This window comes from Dermacentor variabilis, chromosome 7 (genome assembly GCF_050947875.1).
Source record: "Dermacentor variabilis isolate Ectoservices chromosome 7, ASM5094787v1, whole genome shotgun sequence".
Classification (NCBI taxonomy): domain Eukaryota; kingdom Metazoa; phylum Arthropoda; class Arachnida; order Ixodida; family Ixodidae; genus Dermacentor; species Dermacentor variabilis.
In genome coordinates this window covers 33,786,779-33,813,549 of record NC_134574.1, presented here as the reverse complement: position 1 = coordinate 33,813,549, position 26,771 = coordinate 33,786,779, and the positions used below count along the sequence as shown (strand labels likewise).

The 26,771-nt window shown below is 43.7% G+C and overlaps 1 protein-coding gene across 6 annotated transcripts in view; it reads right to left on the bottom strand.

Annotated features, from left to right (window-relative positions):
• The window catches only part of LOC142587393 (amine sulfotransferase-like), an 88,729-nt gene that overhangs the window by 54,829 nt on the left and 7,129 nt on the right, over window positions 1-26,771 (bottom strand). The window contains exon 2 of one of the 6 annotated variants that reach the window (XM_075698361.1): window positions 17,477-17,546. The exons of 2 other annotated variants lie outside the window; for them this stretch is intronic. The gene's annotated coding sequence lies outside the window, so the exon portion shown is untranslated. Of the gene's footprint in view, window positions 1-12,495; window positions 12,604-17,476; window positions 17,547-26,771 lie in introns of those variants that run through there. 3 more of the 6 variants (XM_075698362.1, XM_075698366.1, XM_075698364.1) reach the window with 3 other exon arrangements.

Here is a 26,771-nt window from a genome sequence, read left to right as displayed (position 1 = left end):
ACTACTACTACTACTACTACTACTACTACTACTACTACTACTATTATTACTACAACTACTATGTCATTGTTGTAGGATGCACGTTTCATAGGAATAACGGAAACTTCATTCCAAGTGACATTTAGAAGGATGAGGTCTTTCCTGACTACTACAAAGTTATCCGGAAGGACAGGACGAGCAGGTGCGGTGGTGTTGCCCTACTGATTAAAAAAAAAAACATTAATATGTGAATCACTCCACACATCAATGAGCATGCAAATGCTTGCTGCAGAATATTTCTAGGTGAGAGTAGATTAATGATTGGCACCTTCACAGACAATCAACTAGTTCCCTTGAGCTTCCTGAAAAAAAAAACCGATGCTCGTCTAAAGGCATTCAGAAATATACGCAGCAGAATAATACTAATGGGCGATTTCAATCTATAGATTTGCATAGCCGAATTTCAGGTGCCTTGAATCGCGCGCACGCCAACGTAATGCTAGGAATAGTGGTAAACCATAGTCTAGTTTAAGTAGCCGATTACACAACACGGACCCATTACAATTACCACTCCATTCGGGGACTTGTTGATAAAACCTTCAGCCCTGATATCAGTGTTGAAGATGGGATCCTATCGAAAACTGAAATTACCTACGTGCAAAATTTTCAACCAGCTGATGAACTCGTGAAATGTGGATACTTTGGAAGTTTGACTTGACACGCTTCCACGGGAACACGATGGCAATAAATTCTGGGAACACTTTCAGTTTCTTGTGTAGAAATGCTAATATTGTATTGTTCCGAGGAAAGTAAAACGAATAGAAAGGGGTAGCCGGCGGGTAACCCGCAATACTTTTCATTTAAAGCGCCGACTTCAACGTGCGCAAAAACGATTCTAAGTAAAATTGCGACCATTTCACGTCTTAGTACGCATGCAGGGAAAGTGGAAAAAGATACCTGAACATATTTTTCGACCACACTGGCTGATGACATGGTGCACAGCCCGCAAAAAAGATGTTTAAGATGCTTATCTGGTTCAGAGACAATGATACATAGCATTGTAGACAAGCAAACCGCTTGCTACGTACCGGTAAGAATAGCTGAAGCCTTTACCTACTTTGTCACAATATTTCCCTCACAGAAAGGATATCCTGTAGAAGTTACGAGACGAAATAAGGTACGCAAGTATGACGTCATCATTTATAATGAAGGAATTGTAGCGCTACTGCTAAGTTTAGACGTTGGAAAATGTTGTGCCCAAAAAAATACCCAACTAATTTTTAAAATGTTACTGTGAATGGGTTTCCAAATACCTTCTTCAAACGATTACTACTTCGCTCGACATGTGTGCTTTGCCTGATGATTGGTTGCTTGCAAGTGGTAGCACTCGTCCCGCTAGGGATAACTTAAAGATAGGTAACTAGCGTGGCACCTCAATAACATGCGCCCTATGCAAACTGCTTGAACATGCAGTTAGCGAATGTTTGATCCAGTAGGCTAAAAATGATAACTTAATTTATTGTAAGCAGCATTGCTTCCATAGGCGCTTGTCAGCAGTCACTCGACGTTTTGATACGGTTCAACATTTTTCAGCAATTTCGCAGAAATATTTAACCAGAAGGAGAACGTGCCGTGGTGGCTTAGCGGCTTTGATGTTGTGCTGCTAAGCACGAGACCGTGGTCGAATACCGGCCACGGCAGGCGCATATCTAAGGGGGCGAATTGCAGCAACAATTGTGCACTTATATTTAGGTGCACGTTAAAGTAGTCCCCACTACGGCGTGCCTCATAACCACATCGTGGTTTATGCCCGTAAAATGCTACACTTCAATTTGTTTGACCAGATCGACGAAGTTGATGTTAATGCTTTGGATTTCTGAAAATTACCTGGTAAAATATGCCGCGTTACTCTTATCAAAAACTCAAAATGTATGGGGTAAGTCCCATGGTAGTAAAATGGATTGAGGCAAATATTGAAAATATTGCCTCAATATTGAAGCTATGGACAGCAGGCTGGCGCATCTGATTGCGGCCAAACAGGCTATATTACAGAGATGGAAAACGCAGAGAGTTAACAGAAGGCTAAGGAAAAAAATAGTGCAATTAAACAAAGAAATTGATGATCATTCGAAGACCCTCGTGAAGCAGCAGTGGGATGAGATCTGTAATTCGGCTGATGGTAGACTCAAACATGGAGGTAGCTGGAACCTCCTCAAGCACTCGCTCAACGAGAATGAAACAAGGACAAGCTAGAGAACAGCTATAGCTAAGTTGGTTCATCATGAAAGCCAAGGTAAAACAGAGAGGGATATCGTGGATAGTCGCGCAGCCAAATATCTCCCACTTAAAGAACCAAACGAAGGAGACGAGAGCCCCGAATATACGGAAGGCATATGTGAAGAACTTGACCGGGACTTCACTGAGAGTGAAGTGAGGGCGGCTCTTCAGTCTTAATGGTAGATCGGCGGTTGAACGTGACGGAATAACTAACAAGATATTAAGAAATCTAGATGATGAATCAATCTCTTATCTAACTGAACAGTTCAATGAATGTTGGAGAAAAGGGGTATACTCAGAGGAAAGGAAGGTGGCCAATACTATCCTCATACCAAAGCCAGGCAAACAACTCACTCTAGCCAACCTCCGTCCTTTTTCCTTACCGTCATGTCTAGGCAAAGCTATAGAACATGTCATCCTAAATCGACTCACGAAATACGTTGAGCAGAACGACATACTCCCATACAACTTGATCGGCATTCGTCCCGGGCTGTCAACTCAGGATGCTATACTGCTGATCAAACATCAACTTATAGAGGCCATCCCAGCGCATACGAAAGCTCTTTTGGGATTGGATGTGGAAAAAGCTTGTGATCGTATAAAGCATAAGGCAATACTTGACGTTCTCTCGGAGATGTGTTTAGGTAAGAGACTTTTTAACATGATTAAGGACTTTCTTAGAAATAGAACTGCACAACTCATGCTGGGTGAGCTTAAATCAGAAGCTAAGAATTTGGGAAATAGGGGCACTCCACAAGGGGCTGTGCTCTCACCCATGCTATTCAATTTAGCAATGTCCAAGGTTGCAAGAAATCTGGAGAAAATTGAGTGTATACATCATGTGATATATGCCTACGACATAACCAAATGGAGTGCCAAGGGCAATGTAGGAAGGACAGAGACCAGATTACAGGAAAGTTTATATGTTGTAGAGAACACACTGAAAGGCATGGGGTTGAAATGCTCGGCAGCCAAATCAGAACTCTTAGTCAATAAATATCGCAGAAAAGGTCGTAAACCAAGAGGTTACATTCCGGAAGATGAGCCAAAAGTGTGCTTATACACTCATGAAGGATCCGCAATTAGGCTAGTTGAAAAAATCAAGGCTCTTGGGTATCACATAGACAGAAACAATACTAACTATAGAACAATATAACATATCTCAAATAAAACAGATGAAGTCATTAGGTTACTGAGGAGAATTACCAATAGACACAGAGGCTTAGGAGAAGACAGCGCTTTGAGGCTAATACACGCCTTTGCTCTCTGTCACTTCACTTATGTGGCTGGATTATTCAAATGGAAGCAGGCAGAACTTAACAAACTTACCGTGATGCTCAGGAAGCTCGTTAAAGTAGCCCTAGGGATACCCAGTAGCGCTGCAACCGACAAACTCATGAGTCTAGGGGTGCACAACACAATGGAAGAAATCGCGGAGGCCCACCAGCTAGCGCAACACGAACGACTGACAAAGTCACGAGCTGGCAGGAACATACTACAGGCAATAGGTGCAGAACTGAATACATCAAGGAGCTCAAGAGAGGCTGAAGTACAATTAAGGACTGAAGTTAGGAACAAGATCAAAACCAACCCTCTCCCCAGAAACATGCATCTAGAATATAATGTCGAAAGGAGAAAGGCAAGAGCTAAAGCAGTAAATAGAGCAGCAGAACCAACTGACAGCTATAGTTGATGCTGCCAGGGTGAAAGGTAAACAACCATATACGGCCATTGTATCAAATTATCAAGGGAAGGTGCAAGATGCTCTCACTATGTTTACCAAGGACCCCATTGTGGCTGAACAAGCGGCAATTGCTCTAGTCCTCAGGAGTAATAAGTGGGCCTGCATTTACAGTGACTCGAAATCCGCTGTAAACTGTTTTGTTAAAGGCTACGTAGCTGGAGTTGCAGCTAAACTTTTTGAAAACATTGGGATTATGAGAGCTGAAATCCGATGGTTCCCTGCGCATATGGGGAAAGTGGACGAGACTCGGGTAAACCTCAATGAGGCTGCTCATGACTTGGCACGAGGACTTGCTAACCGTGACAGTCACAACCGAGCCGTTCACCATCAAGCCAGGGAATCTAGAGATCATTTAATAACATACAATGACGTAACAAACATTAGTATTTAGGACGCAGACAATTCCACTGCCACATTCAAAACTGAACAGGGCTCAGGCCCTGCTCTTATTGCGCTTATTGCAAACGTGTACATGTCCCACACCGCACACCATTAATATGTCCAGAGAGGGAGATTAAGGTGGACTGCAACGATTGTAATGGCATCATTGGAATCAGACATATGCTAGCGGGGTGTCCCGCGACTCTCCCCAACCTCGTTGAACAATGGAAACAATGGGAGAAAAGTATTCAAAGCCCATTGTTTCAGGACCAACTAAGGGCAGTCCAGAGTGCCCATGATGTCGCCGAAAGGCTTGGCCTGACAGTGCCAACATGGGAGCGGCCCGCCTTGTCTTAAGAAGTCGAGCCTCCAGACCTCATCACAATAAAAGTTTTCACACACACACACACACTTCTACATGAGATCGCAGTTTGTAGAAATAACCAATGAGCGCTCAGCTGCATTGCCTGCTACTTCTTAGGTGCCCCGAGAATGTGCTTAAGGAACCCAGCTATTTCTTCTGTATATAAACAATTTTTCTAAATATGTGCATCCACAGCTAAAGATTCGCCTTCTCGTAGACGAATGTCTCTTTCTGTTGTTATTTTTTTTATTTTGTCAAGTGAAAAGCGTTCATGTCCATATTTCGCTAAATGATTCGTTAAATATCTTTCACTGATGGTGGAACACACGACGTGGAAATTAACTTTCATAAGTCATTCTGCAGGAGTGTTTCATCTAAAGCATCACCATTAGAATATTATTACAAAATGGAAACAAAGGAATTCTACCAAAGCATTTGCGGAACTGTACAGCGAAATCGAAATGCGGTGGCGTAAATTGTAACAGGCCTCTCGTGACATGAAATTCAAGGTTTACATTGCACTTGTTCGACCTGCCTTGCAGTACGCAAGTATAGTGTGGGGCCAGTGCGGACTAACGTTTATAAGTAAAATCGAACGAGTACAGCGTCTTGCTGTGCGCTTTTTTTCTCTGAATACGTAGTAGTAGTATTTATTAGGGCCATATTATAAAATATGCCCCCGAGAAGAGGCTAAAGAAGGCACATAAATCATGCATTCTGACAAGGCCTTGTCCCCGGATTACCTGTCGTGGCTCACTATAACTAATACCACAAAAAAGAAAAAAATTTACACCAACACTAATAATAAAGAACTCCACAAAATATTTAGCACTGCATAAAAAACGGAAAACGCTGCGGCGAAAACAAAAACCTCATTACTCAATCAGTAAAGATAGAACAAACCAATTGATGCCAACTTATGTGTTTCAAAATTATACAGAAGGAAAAAGCATCTTTACTTTTTTCTTAAACATTGATACACTAATACTTTCTACAGCTAGTTCCACAATCGACTGGTACGTATTTCAGAAGGTTGCGATTTGGTAACGTGAATATTGTTTTCCATAATTGGTAGTAGATCTAAGTGGTGGGAAACGAGACAACACGTAAATCATATGTTATATCCCTCGACAAATAAGTGTTACTGAGAGTATCAAAATATTGCTTGATTTTATGGAAAATGTAAACTGCCAAACTCAAGTTATAAAAACGAAAAAAGGATTGCGAACATGACAAGTCTCGAAAACATTTGCTTCAACTGCTGGGCATGCACGCAACGCTCGTACGACTCTTTTCTGAAGAGAAAATAATTTAGAGGAATCAGTTTTATTGCACGTACCCCATTCTAGGTTACAGTATACAACATGGGAATGAACGAGAGGAAAATCAAATTGTTTCGCTATTTCTTATGGAAGAAAATGCCTCATACGATAGATTACACAAATAGATCTGCCCATTTTCATGCTAATATAGTTCACATAATCTGTCCACTCTAGGTCTCCACGGAAGTATACAACCAGGAACCGACAACTATGCACTTGTTCAATACCCGGGTTATAGAAGTGTAATGGGATATGATAACTTAATGGTTTGGTTTTTGGATGAAAGATCGTAAACTTCGTTTTTTTACATTCAGTTGAAGCTGCTTGACAGAAAGGCAAATGAATAGCTCGTTCAACCAGGCATTACACTGCTGCTCCAATACATTAACATTAGACCAGAAAAGAAATACATTTGTATCATCAGCATACAGCGCAATGTTAGCAGTTAATGAAACGTTGACATGTGATTAATATATGCAGTAAATAAAAGAGGTCCCAAAATTGAACCCTGTGGGACACCAAAATTCACCATACCGAAATTAGATTTTACACCGTACATCTGTGTATACTGTGGCCGTCCAATTATATAACTCTTCACAAGTGCATTTACAACTCCGCGAAATCCGTAAATGTCTAATTCTTTTAGTAGTATTGGATGCTTCACAGGGTCTAAGGCTTTACAAAAATCTAGAGAAATTCCTACAGAAAACAGTGTATTTTGAATATTGTTAATAAAGCTGTTTTTGATAGCTAACAGTGCTGCGTTAATCGATTTCGCTAAGTATGGACAGCTGTGCTAGTTGGTTGTGATTGTGATATGTTTCATGATGCTGAATCGATTTGCCTGATTGAAAACCCTACTGTTGTTGAAAAATTAAGTTTTTAACTTGTATGATGTTGTTTAGCCGATTAAAAAGTACGCTGTCAGCTACTTTTGAGAATATTGGAAGTACTGGAATCGGATGATAAATGCTCGGGTCGTGTTTGCTGCCTGCATTGAACAAAACGGTAACACGCGCCACTTTCATTTTGTCTGCGAATACTCGTGAGCAGCATACTATTGAATATATGGGTAAGTGGGCCAGCAACAATAATAACAGCACATTTAATAGGAAAGACAACAATTTCATCCTCCCCAGGTGAGCACGTGTTCCTAAAGGTATTAATGATTCTAACGACTCCATCTGTTGAAGTAGGTGACAGAGATATAGAATCGGCACTACAGGAGGGCAAGTATGAACCTATAGTCCCGGTCAAATGAGAGTTAACGGATGCATGGTACGCTCCTGCTGCCATAAAGTGATCATTAGGTTTATTAGCAAGCAAGACCCCTGAATACGTTACTCAACTGATCCTTAATTCCGAGCGGAGGTATTGTTTTTTGCCCCCTGTCATTGAGTTGATACCTTGCCAATGTAGTTTAGGGTTGTGCAAGGTAGACGAAAGCTTATTAATGTAGAATAAAGACATTGCCTTCTTTAAATCTGAGTTTAATCTTTTGCGGGACTTCTTAAACTCAGATAAGTCATCGGGATTTCTTGTTTCCAAGAAGCCAGATAACATTTTATGTTTTTGTTCAATTCGTTTCAAAAGTTCACCTGTCATCTATTCTTTTCTAGCCTCCCTATGCTTTTGATATATTTGTGTGAGAAATGCAGTGTCATAGCATTCTAATACTTCTTTAATTAATATATCGTACGCACGAGATGAGTCTGCTTAATTGCATACGTCAGCCCAATTATTAGTAGATATAAAATTACAAAAGCGGACAACACTCTTCTTAACATAAACTCTGTGTGGGCGTGTGGTAGCATTCATATTGGCTTTCTAAGACTGAATCATTTGCCGCGTTGCTTGTTAGGACAAACCTCCCCAAACTTGCTTCACGCATGAAAGTACGCTGGCAAAATGTTTTTATTAACTGATCAATGACAAGTTAAATATAAACCCTGAACTCTGCTTACGGCGTCCCTGCAGAGTGTCATACTGCTAATGTAAAGCATATGGTTTTGGATTTTTATGTGCCTAGAGTTAATGTTTACATTCATTTCTGATCAATACTATACTTGAGTGGAAAAATTAAATTCCGAAATATTTGACAGTACAAACTCCCTCGCGATTTTAGAAATGAAGTTAGGATCATTTATAGTTTGATTTGAATTGCGCGTTTATTTATTTGTATGAAGAGCTATGTTGCGCTCTTTGTATATGGTTTGCACATTTTGTTTTTAGTGTTGTGAATACGACCATCCTGGAAAATCTCACAAGGTATCGCAATATTGAAAAGAGGTAAGTAAATAAATAAATAAATAAGTAAATTATTTATTAATTAATACACGTATTTGTATTATGCTTAGTTTTCAATTTTTGTCTTTAACCTGTTTCACAGTTTGTTGGGTGTGCTCCTCAATCACTCTCTTTATGCCAATCTTCAACGTTGGTACGCGCCATATATTCACGCAAAAACATCAATTTCACGACAGTCAATACCGTGTCTATCTCGCGCTGGAAATTTGCTGGTGCCGACTAAAGAACAAATCGCATGACTTTGATTCACAGAGGCTGTTTGGCGTGACAATGGCAATCTTCTCGTCCTTCTAGTCGAGTTCATTTTGCCAGTACCCCGTCTTAAGGTCCATCGACAAAATATGCTGTGCATTGCAGGGCCCGTCCTATGCGTCGTCTTTCCGCGGGAAAGGGTACACGTCCTTCTTCATGCTTTTGTTCAGGTGACGCCAATCGACACAGAAACGCATAGTTCCATCCTTTTCTTCTTCACCAAGAGTAGAAGAGGCCCACGGGATTTCCGACGGCGGAATGGTGACGTAGGGCAGCATTTCGTCAGCTTCGTTCATTATTGCTTCTCGTTCTCGTGTCGAAACTCGGTGATGGCGTTCTCGAATTTTATGCGATCCTTAGCAACTGTTCTATGTGGGTAGGGCAATGAAACTAAGTCTTTGTATTCCTTCAGGACAAGTTTGAGCTGTGCTTGCTTATGCCTTGGAAGACTCAGAGTTATAACGGAGGCTCGTTCAATAACGTGGACCGTCGTTTTAGGTTCAGCTCAATACGAGAGGGACTGTCGACCGCTGTCCCTCCTTCCACGCAGGCAACCTTTGTGCCCTTGTTCGGGTGTTTAAATTCGTCACTGAAGGTTGACGGCACTACTTTCGTCGAGCGATTGCTCTTGCGCGGAAACTTGAAGGTCGAGCATTGGAAGTTGGTCACCCTCGACGACGCCTTCTACATCTGCGCGTATTTCGGTGCCGTCATAAATAATGATAAAGGCCAACCCATATCATCGTTCCTACTGGCATTTTCTGGTGTTGCGTCACTCGGCATCGTCGTATGAACGACGCCAGAAAGAGCGTCCAGCCACACGAACGACGCGCGGATGATTTATCATTGCTCTGCGCTCATCGAATTGCTTCCTGCGGCCGCGGCGAGATCTCGTGTCTCTTGAGCGCGCCACCCTCTGCGTAGACAGCGAGCGACGCCGGGTGGCGGAACCCCGCGAAAACGCTGAATGCGAGTCCGGCTTCATGAAGCAAGGCGGGACACTGACTTGATCTTCGAGCCCAGTCAAGGTTTGGTGGCAGAGAGGTCTCCGGCGGTATCACTTGATCATCAGAAGGCGTTATCGGCTGGCACTTGTGGTCGATGATCACGCCGTGTTGATTCATGAAGTCGATACCGTGAATTAAGTCACGTGAGCACTGTTGGAGGATAAGGAAACTCGCAGGTTAAGTCCGGTCATGAACGGTCATTCTAGTACTCCAGATTCAAGTCGGCGTTATCAGGTGTCCTCGAGCCATGCGGAGTTGGACGGACTTCCCAGGCCATCTTTACTCAATTGACTTGGCGGCGAAGTTTCCACTGATGACAGAAGTTGGCCCCTGTCTCTTCTGGGATGTTGACGTTCTGGCCATTTATGGGAAGGTCGAGGTCAGTGTTTCCTGGCCTTCCTTATTTTGGCCAGGCCATGGCGCCGTATCAAGGCTGCGTCGTGTTGTCCCGGTACTGTGACTTCACATCGTCGAGCTTCCTTGAGGCGGTATCTGCTTGGCTTCGAGGCGACATTTGAATGGATGCGTTTCGTTGCGGCATCGTCGAGGTGGCTCCTACCACGTCGTCGTCGGAGGAGGAGGAGGAGGATCTCGGGTATTTAGAAGAACAGCAACCGCACCTCTACCGGTTGCTGCTTATAGTTTCTCGGTTATGGGCTGCCTGGCCGGACCTGGGCTCGTCTAGCGTGTTGTCGGCGGTGCACCGACAGGTAGCTTTTTTTCGACGGCGAACGAGAAGGTCATCAGGGTCTTCATTGCGTGGCAGCGAGGTAGTCGGCGTCATATCAAGGCCGAACGCTTTCCTGTGGGCACAGAACGTTGACGGTGAACCCTCGTAGTCTCAAGTCACGGTATAGACATCGGTGATAGGCATGGCCGGCTTCTCCACGGTGATAGCAAACCGATCAGTGGCCTGGAGGGCCTCATACGTCCAATTCCCTAGTATAGCTGCGCCGGGCGACGGCCGCACCTGCTGGCGGCGGCGGACGACGAGAATGCGGCGTGACGGGGTCTTGGCGTGGCTGTGGGAAGGAACATGGTGGCGGACAGGGGTGGCGTAGCTTATGAATTCCAGCTGAGGTTGTGGCGTTTCAGGAAATCCCAGCGACAGATGGATTTCATCACGGACGAGGTCGGAGACAAAGATGCAAGATCATTTCACGCAGTTCTTTGCGCGCAATTGCCCTAATAGTCTCTCAGAAGTTGATGGAATATAATTCTTGCACTTATAACTTGAGCGTGAGCACTTGGTGGTCATATTGCCTATTGCGCATTTCCAGCGTCTATTTGACGGTCGTGGCTTGTGTCAGAAATTGCGCGACGGTCATTGGTCATGTTTTTATTCAGTCCGGTGAATATTTCTTTAATGCCGTGCATCAAAAAAGTGGACCTTTCGTTTTTCTCGATCATGGTGGGTGTCAGCGTGGTGGGAAAGACGGGTCATTTCCTCCGCGAAGGTGGTGATATTATCTTTGGGCAGCTGCGCTCGGGATTGCAGCAGAAGTTCAGCCCTTTCTCTTATAACGACGCTCGTAACGGTCTCCAAGAAGGTGCGTCGAAAGAGCTCGCTCGTCGTTAAAGTGGTCTCCCGGTTCTAGAACCACGTCACAGGAGCGTCGACATAGAAATAGACATGCCGTAAACTGCCGCCGGAGTTCAAGTTATTGAACGTCGCGTCCCTTTTGTATGTATGCAGCCAGGTATATGGGTGTTCCGTCATTGATCCGTGGTTACCTTGGTAGCGGTAGCATCACAGGCGCAAACGACGCTCAGGCTGTCATTCTGGCTGCTAACTTGGGCGTGAGCTTAAGGGTCTCGTGTAGAATACCGTGCACCGGTAGCAATTGTAGAGTTGGTCTAGCTCACAGATCCGCGCTGATGTGTCGTGGACGATGTCTGCAAGGTTTAGCCTTGGATTATGGCTTCGTAGGGGCATCCGGTAAAGAAACGCAGAAGCACCTCCACCAGACGTCACGGTGCCATGGCGGCGTGCAATAACACACTGGAAACAGTATGACTTCAAAACGTTAACTCTTTATTTGGCAAACCTGTGCTCAGCAAAGCGAGTGGCACTCAAAACACAACGATAGCGGCTAGCACAGAGGGTGATCGTCGAAATATGATGTGCGGGTCAAGTGCGTGGGAATTTATAGATGACTCGTCAAACGTTCCAGCCTAATCACTCGTGGCCACGAGTCTTCCAGAAAGCACTAGATGATTCGTATAGCGCATGCCTCATGATTACATAGAGTTCCACTAGAAGACACACAACAGATAGAATCAACGATAACATTTGAGTCCGTTCCAAATCATGGAGGTGCGTCTTGCATGGAGCGATAGGCCTAGCTTTTAGTTGTATGCGCGTGAAATGGAGTGCCCGGTAAGAAATAAGTACATGTGTCAAAACTGTCAAATAAATGAAATCATAACGAATTTATTAAAATCTAATTGTGTCCATTTGATTTCTTCGATTTTGTCTACTTTAGGAGCGCAAACTAGCTTGAAGTCTGTGCTTCCCCTCAGAAAATATGCACATTCAACACACCATGAAATGCGTTGAAGTACAACGCAATAGGCGGTTCATCCACAATTCCCATCTTCAAAAAACGCAAATGAAGTCCATTATTTGGACACCTAATGCCGCTAGTTTACAAACATGTGTAGTGTAAGTAAACTGGCCAGCGAAAGGGTTATCTCGGTGATGCAAACTGAGGAAGAAACTAGCTTGTTGTGGACCTATATATACGTAAATTTTCCTGCGCAACAAATGTTCTTACTGCAATTGGCCGCGAATTAGTGCAGAGAACGCAATAAACAACGTGTAGGACAGTAAATCCAAATGCATTCAGTGAGAAACTGTACCTGTCTTTTAGAGACACCCGAACGACGCTTTGCTGCGCAGATTCCGGGTCTCAAAGCTGATAGGCAGAAGCTTCCTTTACACGCAACTTTCCACGAATGCTCACTTAAGCCGTGGAAGGGGCAGAGAAGAGCGCCGCATAGCTTCAAATGCGCGTTAGGAGAAACATATAGCTACAGCTGTAGGAGAAGGGAAAGAGAAAGAGGCATAACCTCTACCTGCCATCAGTACGAGGCTACAAAATACCTAGTTACCGACGAGAGCGCAAAAACAAATAAGCGATAGGCAGCAAGGCTGGTAATTACTTTTTGCTTCGTGTTTTTTCATACTTTATTTTTGCTCACTTTTTCTCCTTTCATTTCGTTATCATATGGAGAGCGTAGCTAAAGACTGTTGCACATGCTGGCATTTTCATCGTACAGGAAGTGCAGTTTCCGCCACATGCGGCGGAAATAGCCGTCACAATGTCGATACCCCCATACATTTTTCGACTGTGACGAATCGGTCGCACGTCACACCGGCTGAGATTTTCGACGAAATGGCACCATGCGCTATTTCGCTGCTTGTTTCGGGAAATGGCATCTCGCTTAACAAGTTCAATGGGCGGAGACGTGAATTTTTGGAATCCGGTACGTAGCACCAACACGCGAAGCGAGAAAAAAAAAAAAAGAACTTGTACTGCAGACTCCGTTCTCCCATTTCTATGCGTTCGTTGACATACTGCGTTGCAAATAGGGTGCATGTTCACGTTTGCTTTGTATGCTACAGACCTAGTACTTACTACGCACCTTTGCGAGTTCCCATTACGACGAGGTATTCGATCCCCACGAGACGAAATGGCATTTTGTGGTCGTCACAATTTTGTTAATTGTTAAGGAGAGACGCTCCTCGTAATACTTTTTTGTTACTTGAACAAGAGGTTTCATATTTAGGCTATTTATAGAGTTGTCTAAGCAGATTTCAATTGCTTCACTACTTTTTGTGTAGCTTTTATAGTTGTTCAGTTATGTTATGAACAATGGCAATATGTACTAAATTTTCACATACATTATTGTGCTGCTGGTTGTTTAGCTCCGTGTAGATCGCAAAGAGCCGATATCTAGCGAAACAGCGTGTACGACTACTGGAAATATACAACAATATTCGAGCATATCAACAATTTTCTTTCACGATTATCTTAAATATAAATTTCTACTTTCACAACTACTACTGGCCGATATTGCAATTTCAAGTACGTATCAGCACTGTACATATCTTCAAGAGTACGTATGCTAAATTTTCTTAGTATCAGACCGTCATAAATGTACAAGGTTATTTTCATGTCACTGAAAAAAATTTGTTGATGTGTCTTAATTATGTTTTCACTTTGAACGGTAATTACCTATAACGTTACATAACATTATTGGCTTGCTATAGCGGCAGAGTGACAATGCATCCTACCGCAACGTCAAGTAAAACCCCTACAACAATGTGAAACGGTGGCAAACACCCTGTTTTTATATCCCTGAAACAGTAGAAGGCCACACGGTAAAAAAAAATCATTAAAACTATGCACTGAAGCAAGCCAGTTGCATCCCTTTCTGTGAATGTCTGTATCCTTGAAGCATAAGAGTTTTTTGCACGTCAACAGCTAATCAAGTGTGCAGAAATATTGTTTCGAATAAATTTATGACCACATATTTAGTGTGTACACCGATATAAGGATACTCTTGTGTCATTACTACCTTTATAAATAGTAAAGTACCATGCCACTTGGCAGACGGATTCACTCTGATATTTTGAAAAAAAAATTGTATTTCAGGTATACACAATATGCAGTTGGTCCAATAAAGGGCCGCACATAGCTTTTCTTTTTAAATGACACACTCATTGATTGCAATTCTTGCCTTCACACAGACAAGAAAAAAGTATTTAAACAACGAATTGTTCTTCACTTTATTCGCCTGCTATTGTCGCTATGTCATTCTGCTGCTAACACATGATGGAACATTGAATTACTAGCCGTGACTGTGGCATTTCGATGAGGGTCACAGGAAAAAAAACTCTTGTACATTTATTTAGTTTCTCATCTTTCATTGAACCCTTCAACTTCCAAAGGCTCTTGGGGGGGCATGCTTGCGCAAACTGTAGGAGGCAATACAACATTTCAAAGCAAAGGGCCGAATTGTAACAGAAGCATCTTTCCGAGACATGGAATGTGGAAAATATTCGCTGCGTCAATATGCATTTTTCAACAGTGCTGCACAAATAAGCATGATAATGCATAGTAAGTACTCCATCACGTAATTGGTTCTACAGATGTATAAATGTAAAAAAACATGAATGCTCACACTACACTATGTACACTGCAGAAAGAAAATATCTTTCAAGAGTTGTCTCTTCTGCGAGAAATGAGGGTGCGGTAAGCAGCAGAAACTTTTATAGAGGGCATTGTAAATACCGCTTATGCAAGAACAAAGAGAGTACGTATTAGCAAAATCTTGTAGAAACAGCCTCCTTTACGTCAGATAGGGCCTTGCCGGATGTAAAAGGAAAAAATAAAACGGTACCCGTTGTGGAGGCTTAGAGGTTATGGCGTTGCATTGCTAAGCACCAAGTCGCGGTCCCTGCCGCCGCGGGCATATTTTAATGGAAGGATGCCGCAAAAGCACTCGTGCACTGTGCATCAATTGCACATCAAAAAACTCCAGGTTGTCCAAATTAATCCGGAGTCATAATCGGATTATATTAATCAAATTGTGGTTCTGGGTCGTAACACCCAAGAGTGTAAATTATTTTATTAGAAGAATAAGGTGAGCTGCTTTGTTTGGCAAAGATATCAAACGGTTTGTCAGGGTAACTGAATAAGAATATTATTATGGAAGGTTCTGATGGGTAGCGAGAGTCAACAGAGGACTTTGAAGGCAGGGAGTAATAGCAGCGTCACCTCCAGGACCTGCAGCCGTCAGTTTCTTGAAGGAGAACGACGGTACTAGGACGGGAACGAGGAACGGCGTGGTGAAGGTGAACGAGAAGGTCGTCGACGTGGTCAGAGCGGGCGACAGGACCGGGCCACGGTTGTAGTGTTCGCGGAAGATGTTTCTGGTTCAACTTGGGTTGGCACCTGGTGATGGTTTCGGAGTAGATAGTGCAAGCAGCACAAGCTTGTTCGAGAAGTCATAAGCCAAGGACTTCGGCAATACGGTGAAATGTGTCGAGACCTCCTCATCGGAAGCAAATTGGCATGTCAGGCGTTCTCCACGCATTCGAATCGTGATGACTGGGAGCAGGACAATGTTATCAAACCTAACCTGCTCATTAAAGTTGATATGCTTAACATGCCGGCTATCGTAATGAATTGTCAACGACTGCATATTTCAGCCCGTCACTTCAGTAAACAGTATCGTCAACCTGTTTTCCAATATTTCGTACACGTTATATTGTATCTCTTCTTCGAGGAAGAATTTCTTTTTGCCAACACAGAAACCAATAAACGTTACATATGTTGAGCATTTTGTACCCTTACAGCACCTGTATTATTCCTTGTTTTGAACGGTAATTACCTATAGAATTACATACCATAATTGACTTGCTATAGTGGCAGAGTGACAACGCACCCTACCGCAACGTCAACTAAAACTTCTGCAACGATGTCAAAAGCTGGCAAACAGCCTGTTCTTATATCCGTGAAACGTGATACGAACACCCTCCCACGTTGATGTCGCTCCCGTGTTTGGAAGGCGGGTGAAGTCGTGGGCGGTGCATCGGCTTTTAGCATCATCGAAGCGTCGACATTCAGCAGCAATTTCGTTGACCATCAAAGAGTCTTTAAACACGGTCAGGTTAAACGCAAAGTCCGCGATTCCTTTCCATAACATGCGCGACCTCATCGGCTTCTGGCATCTTGACGTAAACTTTTCGGCAAAAGGCCAGCCCATCCTGAATGTACGTCAGGTACGACTTGGTAGAAGTCTTCACATGTGAGGCAAGTTCTTGGTGGCACGCTCGCAGCCTGAAGCTTGGCCAAACAACTGGCGTAGTTTGGCCTTACAAAAGCTCCAGCTTGTGAGCTCATCTTCAGTGTTATCAAAGTAGACCTCCGCAGTTCCGTTTGGGTAAAATATTAGGTCCGCCAGCAGGAAGGTCGAGTACCACGTGTAATGTGCGCTTACGCACTCAAAGAGTCGAATCCAATCGTCGACGTCGTCGCCATCAGCGCTGGAAAAGGTGCCAGGATCACATGGTGCAGCCAGGATGATGGCTGCACCATGGCGGCCGCAGCTGACGTAGTTTCACCGGCGGAAGATTAGCCTAGAGTGGTGACTTGGCGACCACTGCGGCGCTCCATCTTGAGTCAGATGCCCAGCACTTTCACCGAGGTGTTACGTGAACGCAAATACAACAGGGAGACGTATTTATAATATATTTACAAGGAGAGCAAGCACTGAACCATGTGGTCGAATGCGCGCGCCAGATCAAAGGCGTGTTCTTCATCGACGCCCCTCTAGAGGAATATTACCCTAGCAGTATTACTACTTATGCAATACCGGGTCACCGGATCGGTGTATAGCATCAACAACGAGGGGAGTGACATCTTTTGTAACGCATCGTTTACACAGAGAACATAAAGCTGCAATCACCTTTCATATTCTACTTATCTACTTGCGCAGAGCTTTCGTTAGCGACTGCTCATTAAGTGCAACCCTTTTATGATTTTGCTTCTATGGGAAAAATGTGGAGACCAGAAACGTTTCATATGTGATCCCTTTACATAAAGCGTTGCAGCATACTGCTGCTATTTACATTACTGCCACTTACAACTACGACTACCTGGTGACTTGTAACAGTAAGAAATTTGAAGGTGGGCTAAAAAAACAAAACAAATATTTCAGTAAGATAGAACGGTGGTTCCGTATCACACAATCACAGTGAATACGTAGAAACACGATACAGGCAGCACCACTAATAGGTATGAAATTTAAGAATGAAGAATTGTCAACTTACCTGTTAATAAGATCAGACAATAGAAAATTCAATGCCTGTGGAAAATAGCTTCAACCGGCTCTTGTGGACGTTGATGAGAAAAACGGTGTATTCGGTATTACAATCTTTCTCTAATCTCCTTCCTAACATCTAGCATTCTCCAGACTTTGTTTTATAGCACCACGCAAGAGAAACTTCGATAACGATTCTATAGCGGCATCAGAATTTGTGCCAAAGACGCCGCACGCATTGACGTATGCGGCACAGTATTGTTGCTACAAGTATCATGGCACCGTAAGTTCATAGTACCGAATCCAGCAAAAACAAAACAAAAAATGGATCGAGAAAATAAAAGGCCGGCTGCGCGCATACGTTCATGCGCTTGCTTTTGTCGACGTGGCACGAGCGCCAGCACGTGATCCTTATCGACTAATAGGAACGCGCAGTCCTTATCGCCTGCCCTCTCTGGAGGGCTCTGGGGGAAAGATAAACTGTTGCTGCCTTTGGTTTTATTCAAGGTACTTAGTGGCACCAGTATCAGCTTGAGGAGTTCAGCCAACATTTATAGTTTCGCGCGGAAATGCTACGATAGCAGTACATCGTATCTTAAGATACACCATACATTATTTCATGTATCGCAAATAGACATACTGATACACGTCTTTCCGGACCAATCATGATACAGATAGAAGATATCCAAGCAGTATCTAAGATAACATTGAGGACACATGCATATTTTGTACTGCCCAACACTGGTTGCCCACTCCAATACAAATTTAAACTTCAAAACTTTTTAAATCACAAGCGTATTATTTGCTCCTAATTATGACAGGTCAATAGTATTGTAACGTGCACGTTTTTCTCACTACATTAAAATAATTCTGTGCCGTCTGTCACAATGCATGGCAGCAAGCAACTCTGGGCGCCGCACCAGCTGTCTAAAAAACGCATTCCTACGCGTGCGATCGCACATATATTTCTTTATTTTTCTCTAATCGCAGCATGTGAAAGAGGCCGAATGTGACCTTAGGATACCTGCAATCTCATGAGAATAACAAGGAACAAAAATATGCCTACGCAATTTTGTCCACGTATAGCGAGCGCAGAGTCATAATTAAACTCTGGCACATTTTCGTATTCGCGGTTTACTGGTATGTGTGCTTGATGCAGTTCGTGCGTCTGTTTATGACACAAGGAATGTGATGCTCCATAAATAGAGGCCTAATTAAAAAAAGTGATCGCATTTTCTATGGCGGATAAACACCGCCAAACAACTCGTGTACGTTCAAACTGAAAAGCATTTATATGAATTCTGCCTCACAATCAGAGAAAGGATTGTAACCTGTTCCTCGTCAAAGAATAATGAACCCTTCAACCTAACGCAGGCAGCATAGCGATAACAAAGCGACGGAACGCTGCCGAATATCTGCTGATATATTCTCCGCCACTAGCTCAAAGGCTGTATATCTCCATCAATACAAGTAAATGGGGGTCCACTGAGAGTGTTGTTGCAAACGCTGCACATCCATCGCTCTTGAATAACGGAGACAAAAATAGTACATTCTTAAACAAGTATCAGCATGCCTGCCTACAGAAAAATTGCAGCGGTAATAAAACAAATAATACAGCAAGTTCGTGGTGTGATAAAATGCACTCCACGCTGGTAGCTTTAATGTAGCTGAACAAGCAAGAACACTGTATAATAACTATATTCGAACGCACTTTTGATATTTTACTTTACCGAAGCATTGACGCGCCGCCATCTTGGGCTGCTAACGCTAGAATGTTTTCAATCTGTTACAAAGAAATTACAGAACTGCAGTAAATTGCATAAAACCATTATAAATGGTTCTATTGAGACGTTCGGTGTTTCATGTTGACGTTATTGTGCTGGCGTTGTTTGTGTGACATCCTAAAATGACGGCCGTCTATGAATTGTAAATAACTTTCAAAATGAAATCTACTGTCAATAGTAGAAAGTGAGGTGGCATCTGCGTCTTGACACCAGTCATATAATTGGGCCGTCTGTGTACAAAATTATTGTTATTTTTTATTTCGCACGTATATTTCTGCTACACGGGAGCTTAAAAAATACTGCCAAAATGAGTGCAGATATGGGCTCCACCCAGAGACGTCTATTTGGCTCAGTGCAAAAGGCCATCTGTGGTTGGTAACTGAGTTGATCATAACTTTGCATGCACTCTCAAAATACCATTAGCCTATAATTACTCGGCCTGCAATTTTGTATAAGAGGCGCATTAAGTCCTCAGCTGCGAAACTGTAATCTCGTCACACACTCGTCAGCCGATAATTAGAACCCATGCAAAAGCACGTGCGAAGATACATGATCTCATATAGGTTGCAAGAGTGCGCTGGAAAACATGTTTCGACAGACCTCACCTTTAGGTGGTGATCGGCGTTAAGTGCAGTATTTATGTTTTCCTCAAATGTCAATCCAAACGATATCAGGATGCAAACGCAGCAGCAATTACGAAGCTCTTCGCTTGAAACGACGCCCGTATAATTAAATTTACGCACTTCTCTGAAGCCTACCTAAATTATCCTAAACCGACTTCATCACGACTCTGTAGCTCAACCATCGCCGCTCAGGCTAACGCTCCGACCTGGATTTGACCACTTCACTTGTTACTCGATATTCAAATGCTTCTGTTACCGATTTCTTCATCACTACTTCTGTAGCCAAATATTCCAGCTTGTACTGTCATTTTCTTCACTTTTAGCATTTCGTTCTGCTCGTTGGGCACATGCGAGTGATATGGGACCAGTGGCAATTACCTATGCCTCAATCCTCAATTACCTCAATCTTTTACTCGGCAAGGCTGCAGCAAGCAGTATCTGCAATGTGTGGACATGAGGTAGAGAATTCTGAAGTTTTTCTTGCAGCGCAAAAAACATAAGGACGCAGAGGAGTAAACAGAAACACACAGTACTTGTGCGTGTCTGTTTACTATTCTGCCTCCTCGTGTTCTTGTGCTACAATAAACACTTCGTAATGTTACACCAACAAGCCCAAATATCTGCACTGAGGTAAAGGAGTTTCACTGCAAAATAATTATATATAAAACTAGCTCATGATTTCAGTCGACTTCATTACGATAAGTATTCAAGCAGTCTAGGGACAGACCTTACTGCTGAAGACATCTTTGTTTAACATCTGGAGGTTATTTTGAAATTTTCATTGCTTCGTTTCATGCGACAGAAATTGTCTCATGGACAGATCCACTATGCTGTGAGCCACACTCGGCAGGGTCGGCCATGACCATTCCGCATGACTACGATGTAGTGGCAACTATAGAATCAGGAAGTAGAAATGGCGTTGATGGAACAGTGAAAGTGGTTTGGTGGCGGTATATTGTACTTTATATTTTTCATTTACAGCTTGTGGGCACAAAGATTGTTATAGATATGCGCGTTGAACATGCTTAGAAAACGTGCACATTGTGACATTTTTATGCATATTGTATATTTATCCTTCAGTCTACATTGTATAAATCATACATCATACAATCATAATCCTGCCTACTATGGTCATAAATTGACACTATCTGTAAAAATAAATAAATAAATAAATAAATAGACAGGACACCATCACGACAGTGACACTATGACAGTGTCAGAACAGCAGTATTTGGCGACGCCGGCGGGACGAAATACCGTATGAGCAGAACCTGAAGACGAGGCTGATTGACGACAACTGACTGATTAGAAGGCATCGCGATTACGGTATGACAGTGATATCACGACCGTGGTCCAATATCGAGGGTGGCTATACAACGATGACATTCACAATCGAATGACGACAGCATGATTACGCTGGAATTAGGAAGAAGGAATCACATCGATGAAACGACGAAGGCGTTATGACTACGACAGCATGAAGACATTGGTGTGAAATTTCTGAAATGATAACGATGGTAGCGATGAGAGCGACTGCGACAGACGACAGCAGGATGACGAAGGCATGGCAATGGTGAGATGACAATGACTGTACTACGACAATAGCTTGACCAGGATGGCACGACGAGCGTCCGATGACGACGGTTGAATGACGAAGATGTAGCGACCACTAGCGCATAACTAATAGCACAAGCTGGAGGACAGTACCAATCAGTGCGTCGTAGTAAACTTAAGGCTAGATAGGTAGAAAGATTCAAATTGCCCGAAGACGAATAATACCAGTCGCATTTATAATTTAGTTACCTCGGTCGTGGTAATGCATTTCGCGTAGCCATTTTATGCGCGTGCGAAAAAAAAATTACCCACTATGGTTTTTCCTGCCGGGCTACGCAACAATGCGTGCTCTCAAGCACATGGCGAAGAAAACCAAACTACCAATATGCCTAGCCGAGTGGTGGCACTAAGTTGACGAAGCTTTTTATTTCTTGCAGGCGTTACAGTCCGCCTAGCACGGAGCCTCGCCTATAGCCCGAAGCAGGTGTGCGCTGTACATGGCAGCTACAGTGTAAACGGCGTAAATAATGCGCATTTATGTTTAAAAAGGCAGCGAGGCCAAATTGTGGTACAGCTTGCATGGGCCTGCTGCTTCGCATTAGGGAAAGGGACGCAAAAGGCAAGTTTATAGGTGAAGCAGGTGCGAATATACAGATCCCCCACGTTTCTCCATCTCTCCGAAAAACCGTTATACAAAGCGTCCTTTAGAATGAAAAATTTTGGAAAAATTGACGGCTGCACATAACATAATAACATTCCTTATAAAGCTGGGTTGCTCAAAAGCACTGATATTACTTGAAAGAGAAATAGAAATACGTACTCGTTTAATACTAAAGTTGCCCTTACATAGCTTTCTAAGTAAATATTTTGCAGCACCAATTGCAATTACGAATTCTAGCCGATGAGTAAGCAAGGCGTATCTACTTGAGAATAAATCTAAAGATTATTCTGGAGATTGTAGCAAAATGATGGTTTGGTAAAAAAAATGAAAGTGCAAGAGCGGTTTACATTTAGCGCAAATTCATGCCGAGATTAGCTTAAATAGTGCGCCGTCCTGTGGTTTCCTGCCAAGTGATAGACAGGCTGTCCGAACCATCGTGCAGCAAGATTTAAATGCAAGCAAATGCCACGTAGCTAGACAGCACCAAGGTAACGTTTCTGCCATCGCATCGAGATACTCCGATAATTATCTTTAATTCCACTAAATTACACAATTAACATTGCTTAATTAACCATTTTCACAACTATTATGTATAAATGAAAGATGTAAATGAGAAAATTGTAGAACAACATGAAAAACAGCATATACAGCTTCCTGTTGCTCAATACAAGTGTTTTTCCGAGCGTGAAAGAAGTGCGCGAATTCACGCCATGCGCCTCGAGCAACCAGTCACGCGGCAATTTTGCTGAAGTTCATGCTAAGGCGTTCGAGTTCCTACATATACAGAGCGACTACCGCATGATATGCGTGTTTTACAAAATGGTTGCGCTTGGCTATACCATGCTCCTTGGGCAGGTAGTGACCGCGGATCCGCATTGTGAGACTTAAATAATCAGAAGACTAAGAATGGGCTGCGGTGCGTTTGGCAGACATTCTCAGATCATGAACAGCAGGCTGCCATTATGACTGAAAAGAAAAGTGTATAACAGCTGTGTCTTACCAGTGCTCACCTACGGGGCACAAACCTGGAGGCTTCCGAAAAGGGTTCTACTTAAATTGAGGACGACGCAACCAGCTATGGAAAGAAGAATGATGGGTGTAAGGTTAAGGGATAAAAAAAGAGCAGATTGCATGAGGGAACGAACGCGATTAAATTACATCTCAGTTGAAATCAAGAAAAAGAAACGGTGCATGGGCAGGGCATGTAATGAGGAGGGAAGATAACAGATGGTCTTTAAGGGTTACGGACTGGATTCCAAGAGAAGGGAAGCGTAGCAGGGGACGGCAGAAAGTTAGGTGGGCGGATGAGACTAAGAAGTTTGCAGGGACAGCATGGCCACAATTAGAGCAGCAGCAGCAGCCGCCATGCACCTTGGTTGGTTTCTCATGAAAACGCAGTAAATTTTACGGTAGTATCAGTAGGTCATGTGCCAAGATTTCTGTGAACATGTCCGCTTGATGAGAGTGTCCAGTTTGCCAGTTTACTACTATATATAAGCAGCCTAAATGCAAAAGTTTGCTTCCACAGTGAATCAGACAGGAGTAACATAAAAAAATTCGACAGAACCTTTCTCACAATTAATTGCAATGATATTGACATTCGTATAGAATCGACATAGCGACACAACGTATGTTCAAAGTCTAGACGAGTTATGCACGAGGAGTGTACTATCATATAACAATACTCACTGCCATCTAGCGGCGCCAGCTGCGCAAGCAAGCAGCGCATTTTCTAGTGGCGCTGCCATTCACATGCATGGCAGACCAGTGCGTGCAAACGCTGCGAAAGGCGCCATAGGGCCGACGGGACTCCCTTCTTGCACTTTTATTTTAAGCGCCTGGATCTTCTAAAACTAGCTAAAGACTTTGATCGTGCGCCATGCTACGCGATTGGACGACGACTTCAGCCCGCGTTGTTACGGAGTGACGTTGGTGGCCGCTCGGGCAAGAGGTTTCGGAGGTGCCGAGTGAGAAGAATGGAACGGAATCAGAAGAGAATCAGAAGGACAAGAAAAGCACTGAAAGCTATGAGGCCACGTTAAGTATGTTATGTTTAGCAATGCCAGCGGAACTCTTAGGTGCCCGTTCCCGCATTGAGTGTCGGTTTGCCTCGGTGTCGTCCCTCGGCGTAAGCGAGTGAACGAGCAAAGTGAAGGATGATCCAGCGAACGCGGAGCGCAGCGGTGGCTCAAATACAGCGAGAGCGAGGAGAGCGCTACAAGGAAAGTGTACGAGGAGGGTGCAGCAGAAGCTTGTGAAGGAAAGCATAGGAAGTCACCTTGAAGGACCACAAGATGGCACTCGCCTCCGCCTGTCAGCGGGAGCGGCGCCACCGGCCGTGCGGGGGAAAGAAGCAGGAAGCTCGCTTTCGCGCATAGCGTTCGCCGCAAGCGTTTTGCAGTAAAGATTACGGTTGCACGCGCTGCAACTGGCGTGAAGCGGCAACTGTGTGGTCTGCCTATATATAGCACCGCGCGTTGCGGCTCTGCCAGTGCGGCTCTGGTCGATGCAATGGCTCAACATATCGCGAAATAAAATCCCCCATAGAGCTACGCTCAAGTTTTGCATTATGCAGTATCACAATCGTCATAGATTTTTGTCCCTTGCAACAAACCTGGAGGCGCTGCACGTAGTTGGCGCTAGTTTTAGATGATCCAGGGGCTTCCTTCTGGACGCGCTATCTAGTGGAGCTGCTGACAAGTCCGCGCGCAGCATCCGACCAGGGAAGCGTTGTGGGTCGGTGGGTGCGAGCGCCGAGTATTCGCAAGTTCCGTAGACTATCGCACCAGCCTGAGCCCAACGGCTATTTTTTTTCAAAAAGTATAGTAGTAACTGCGGGCGGTGCGGCAGTAGCACATTTGCATGCTTTCTTCGTGGTGGTCAGTGGTCTTGATCACCGTGGGCTTAATTCTATGATCAAATTCAAGAGCAATCGCATGTGCTACGTGCCTCAATGCAGCAAAAGAGCTGCAAGCGGAGTGCGCCTCCACTCGTTCCCTTAAGATGGGGCAAAGAAGAAAGAATAGGTAGTCAAGTTGAGAATTGGCAAGCCGGTCAGGCCACCGATGAAAGTGTACAGTGCGCATTTCGTCGCAAGTGACTTCTTCTGGAGTCACGAAAGAAAACGAAAGTTTTCTGGTGATGTACATTCTTTCATTTGTTTTGTTACGGAAAATCGATGTTTTAGAAAAATAGAGCTTGCGGCAGTGTATTGCAGCAGCACGAACAACGGCGTGGCTTTGATCCCGAGTATATGCACGTGGGCGAGCGTTGGAAGTGATTGCGCAGATTTCGCTTGCATCAACTCGTAGTGTGTGGTTGCCGGGGTGTCTCGTTTCGCCAGTAGCGCATGTTTTTGTTCTCGCTGCATCCCCTACACTGCCGCACGGCCAAGCTCGTGCTGCGCATTTGTGGCCAGCGCAACGCGAAGTTACGGGCATTTAAAATACAAAATTACAAGTTTGGAGCTCTATGACGCAGCTCTAGAGAAATGCTACAGTATATTTACATGGGCGGGTGTAGTGAGTATTTGACCGTGTTTCAACGGGAGCAGCTCGCAGTGTCGCCACAGTTATGTCTCGTCCCACCAGAACCACATGTGATTACGTCCTGGGCTGCACGCCACGCGCCAACGCGCGGCCAAGCTCTAGCTGCGCACTTGCCTCAGCGCAACGACAATATATGAGTATTTAAGGCAATAATCAATATGCTTTAGAAAAATGTTATGGCTAGGATGATATAAACACCAAATAATGTGCATTGCAGAATATCGGTAGCTAATTAATACCATTTAGAGAACTTGCAAAAAATATCCCTCAGCGAAACTAATTCTTTCTTTGGCATGCAGCCCCGCAGGTGTGGAAGCCTGCTAGACGACGACTGCAGTTGACAATCGCAACGTTTACCTGTACGGCCTCATGACATAAAGAACTTGTCTAGGATGCAAGCAGCCCAAGAACGTAACAAACGTGCATCTGCAAGGCATTCTCAGGGTTTGTATAATTTGAAGACGTGTACTTATACTAGCAACATTATCATCGGAGATTTAGCCCATCGGTGTCCGTTATTCTAAACGTGAATTTACTATGAACAATCCGTAACTTTTTGTAGCCTAAAACAGATATCGACAGTTGCACTATTAACATCAACAGGCACTTCTTCAATGGTAACAAACGTTGTGATTAGTTTGTGAGCAGGAGTGACTTTCGAGACCCAAAAAGTGTCTGGGCACAACAACATTCCGTATGAACATCACATAGAGGTAAGATACACCAGCGCAACATTGACATGCAGCACAGCTATTATTTGGCGCTATATTTGTGTACAGTGACGAACTGCTTTGTTTACATTCCACTCGGGTTTAAATTCAACGTGACGATATTGTTCTGTTGAAGTCATTTCTGTTAAGAAAGAAATTGCTGCTGTAGTGACTTGTATGGTGGTTATTAGTGCAAAAGATTCAATGGAAATCAGGGCAGTTTCAAGGTGCAGTTATGCACCTTGATACACAGCATTCCTAGCAACAACCACTGCATAAAAATAATATTGAAGAAATGAACATTGTCTCCTATTCTGCCCTATATTCCAGAGAAATTCCTAGTATTGTTGTTACTGTACTCTGCTTTGTCATTTGCCATCATGCATCAATGGCAGTCTGCTGACAGAAAACAGTGACAGAACAGA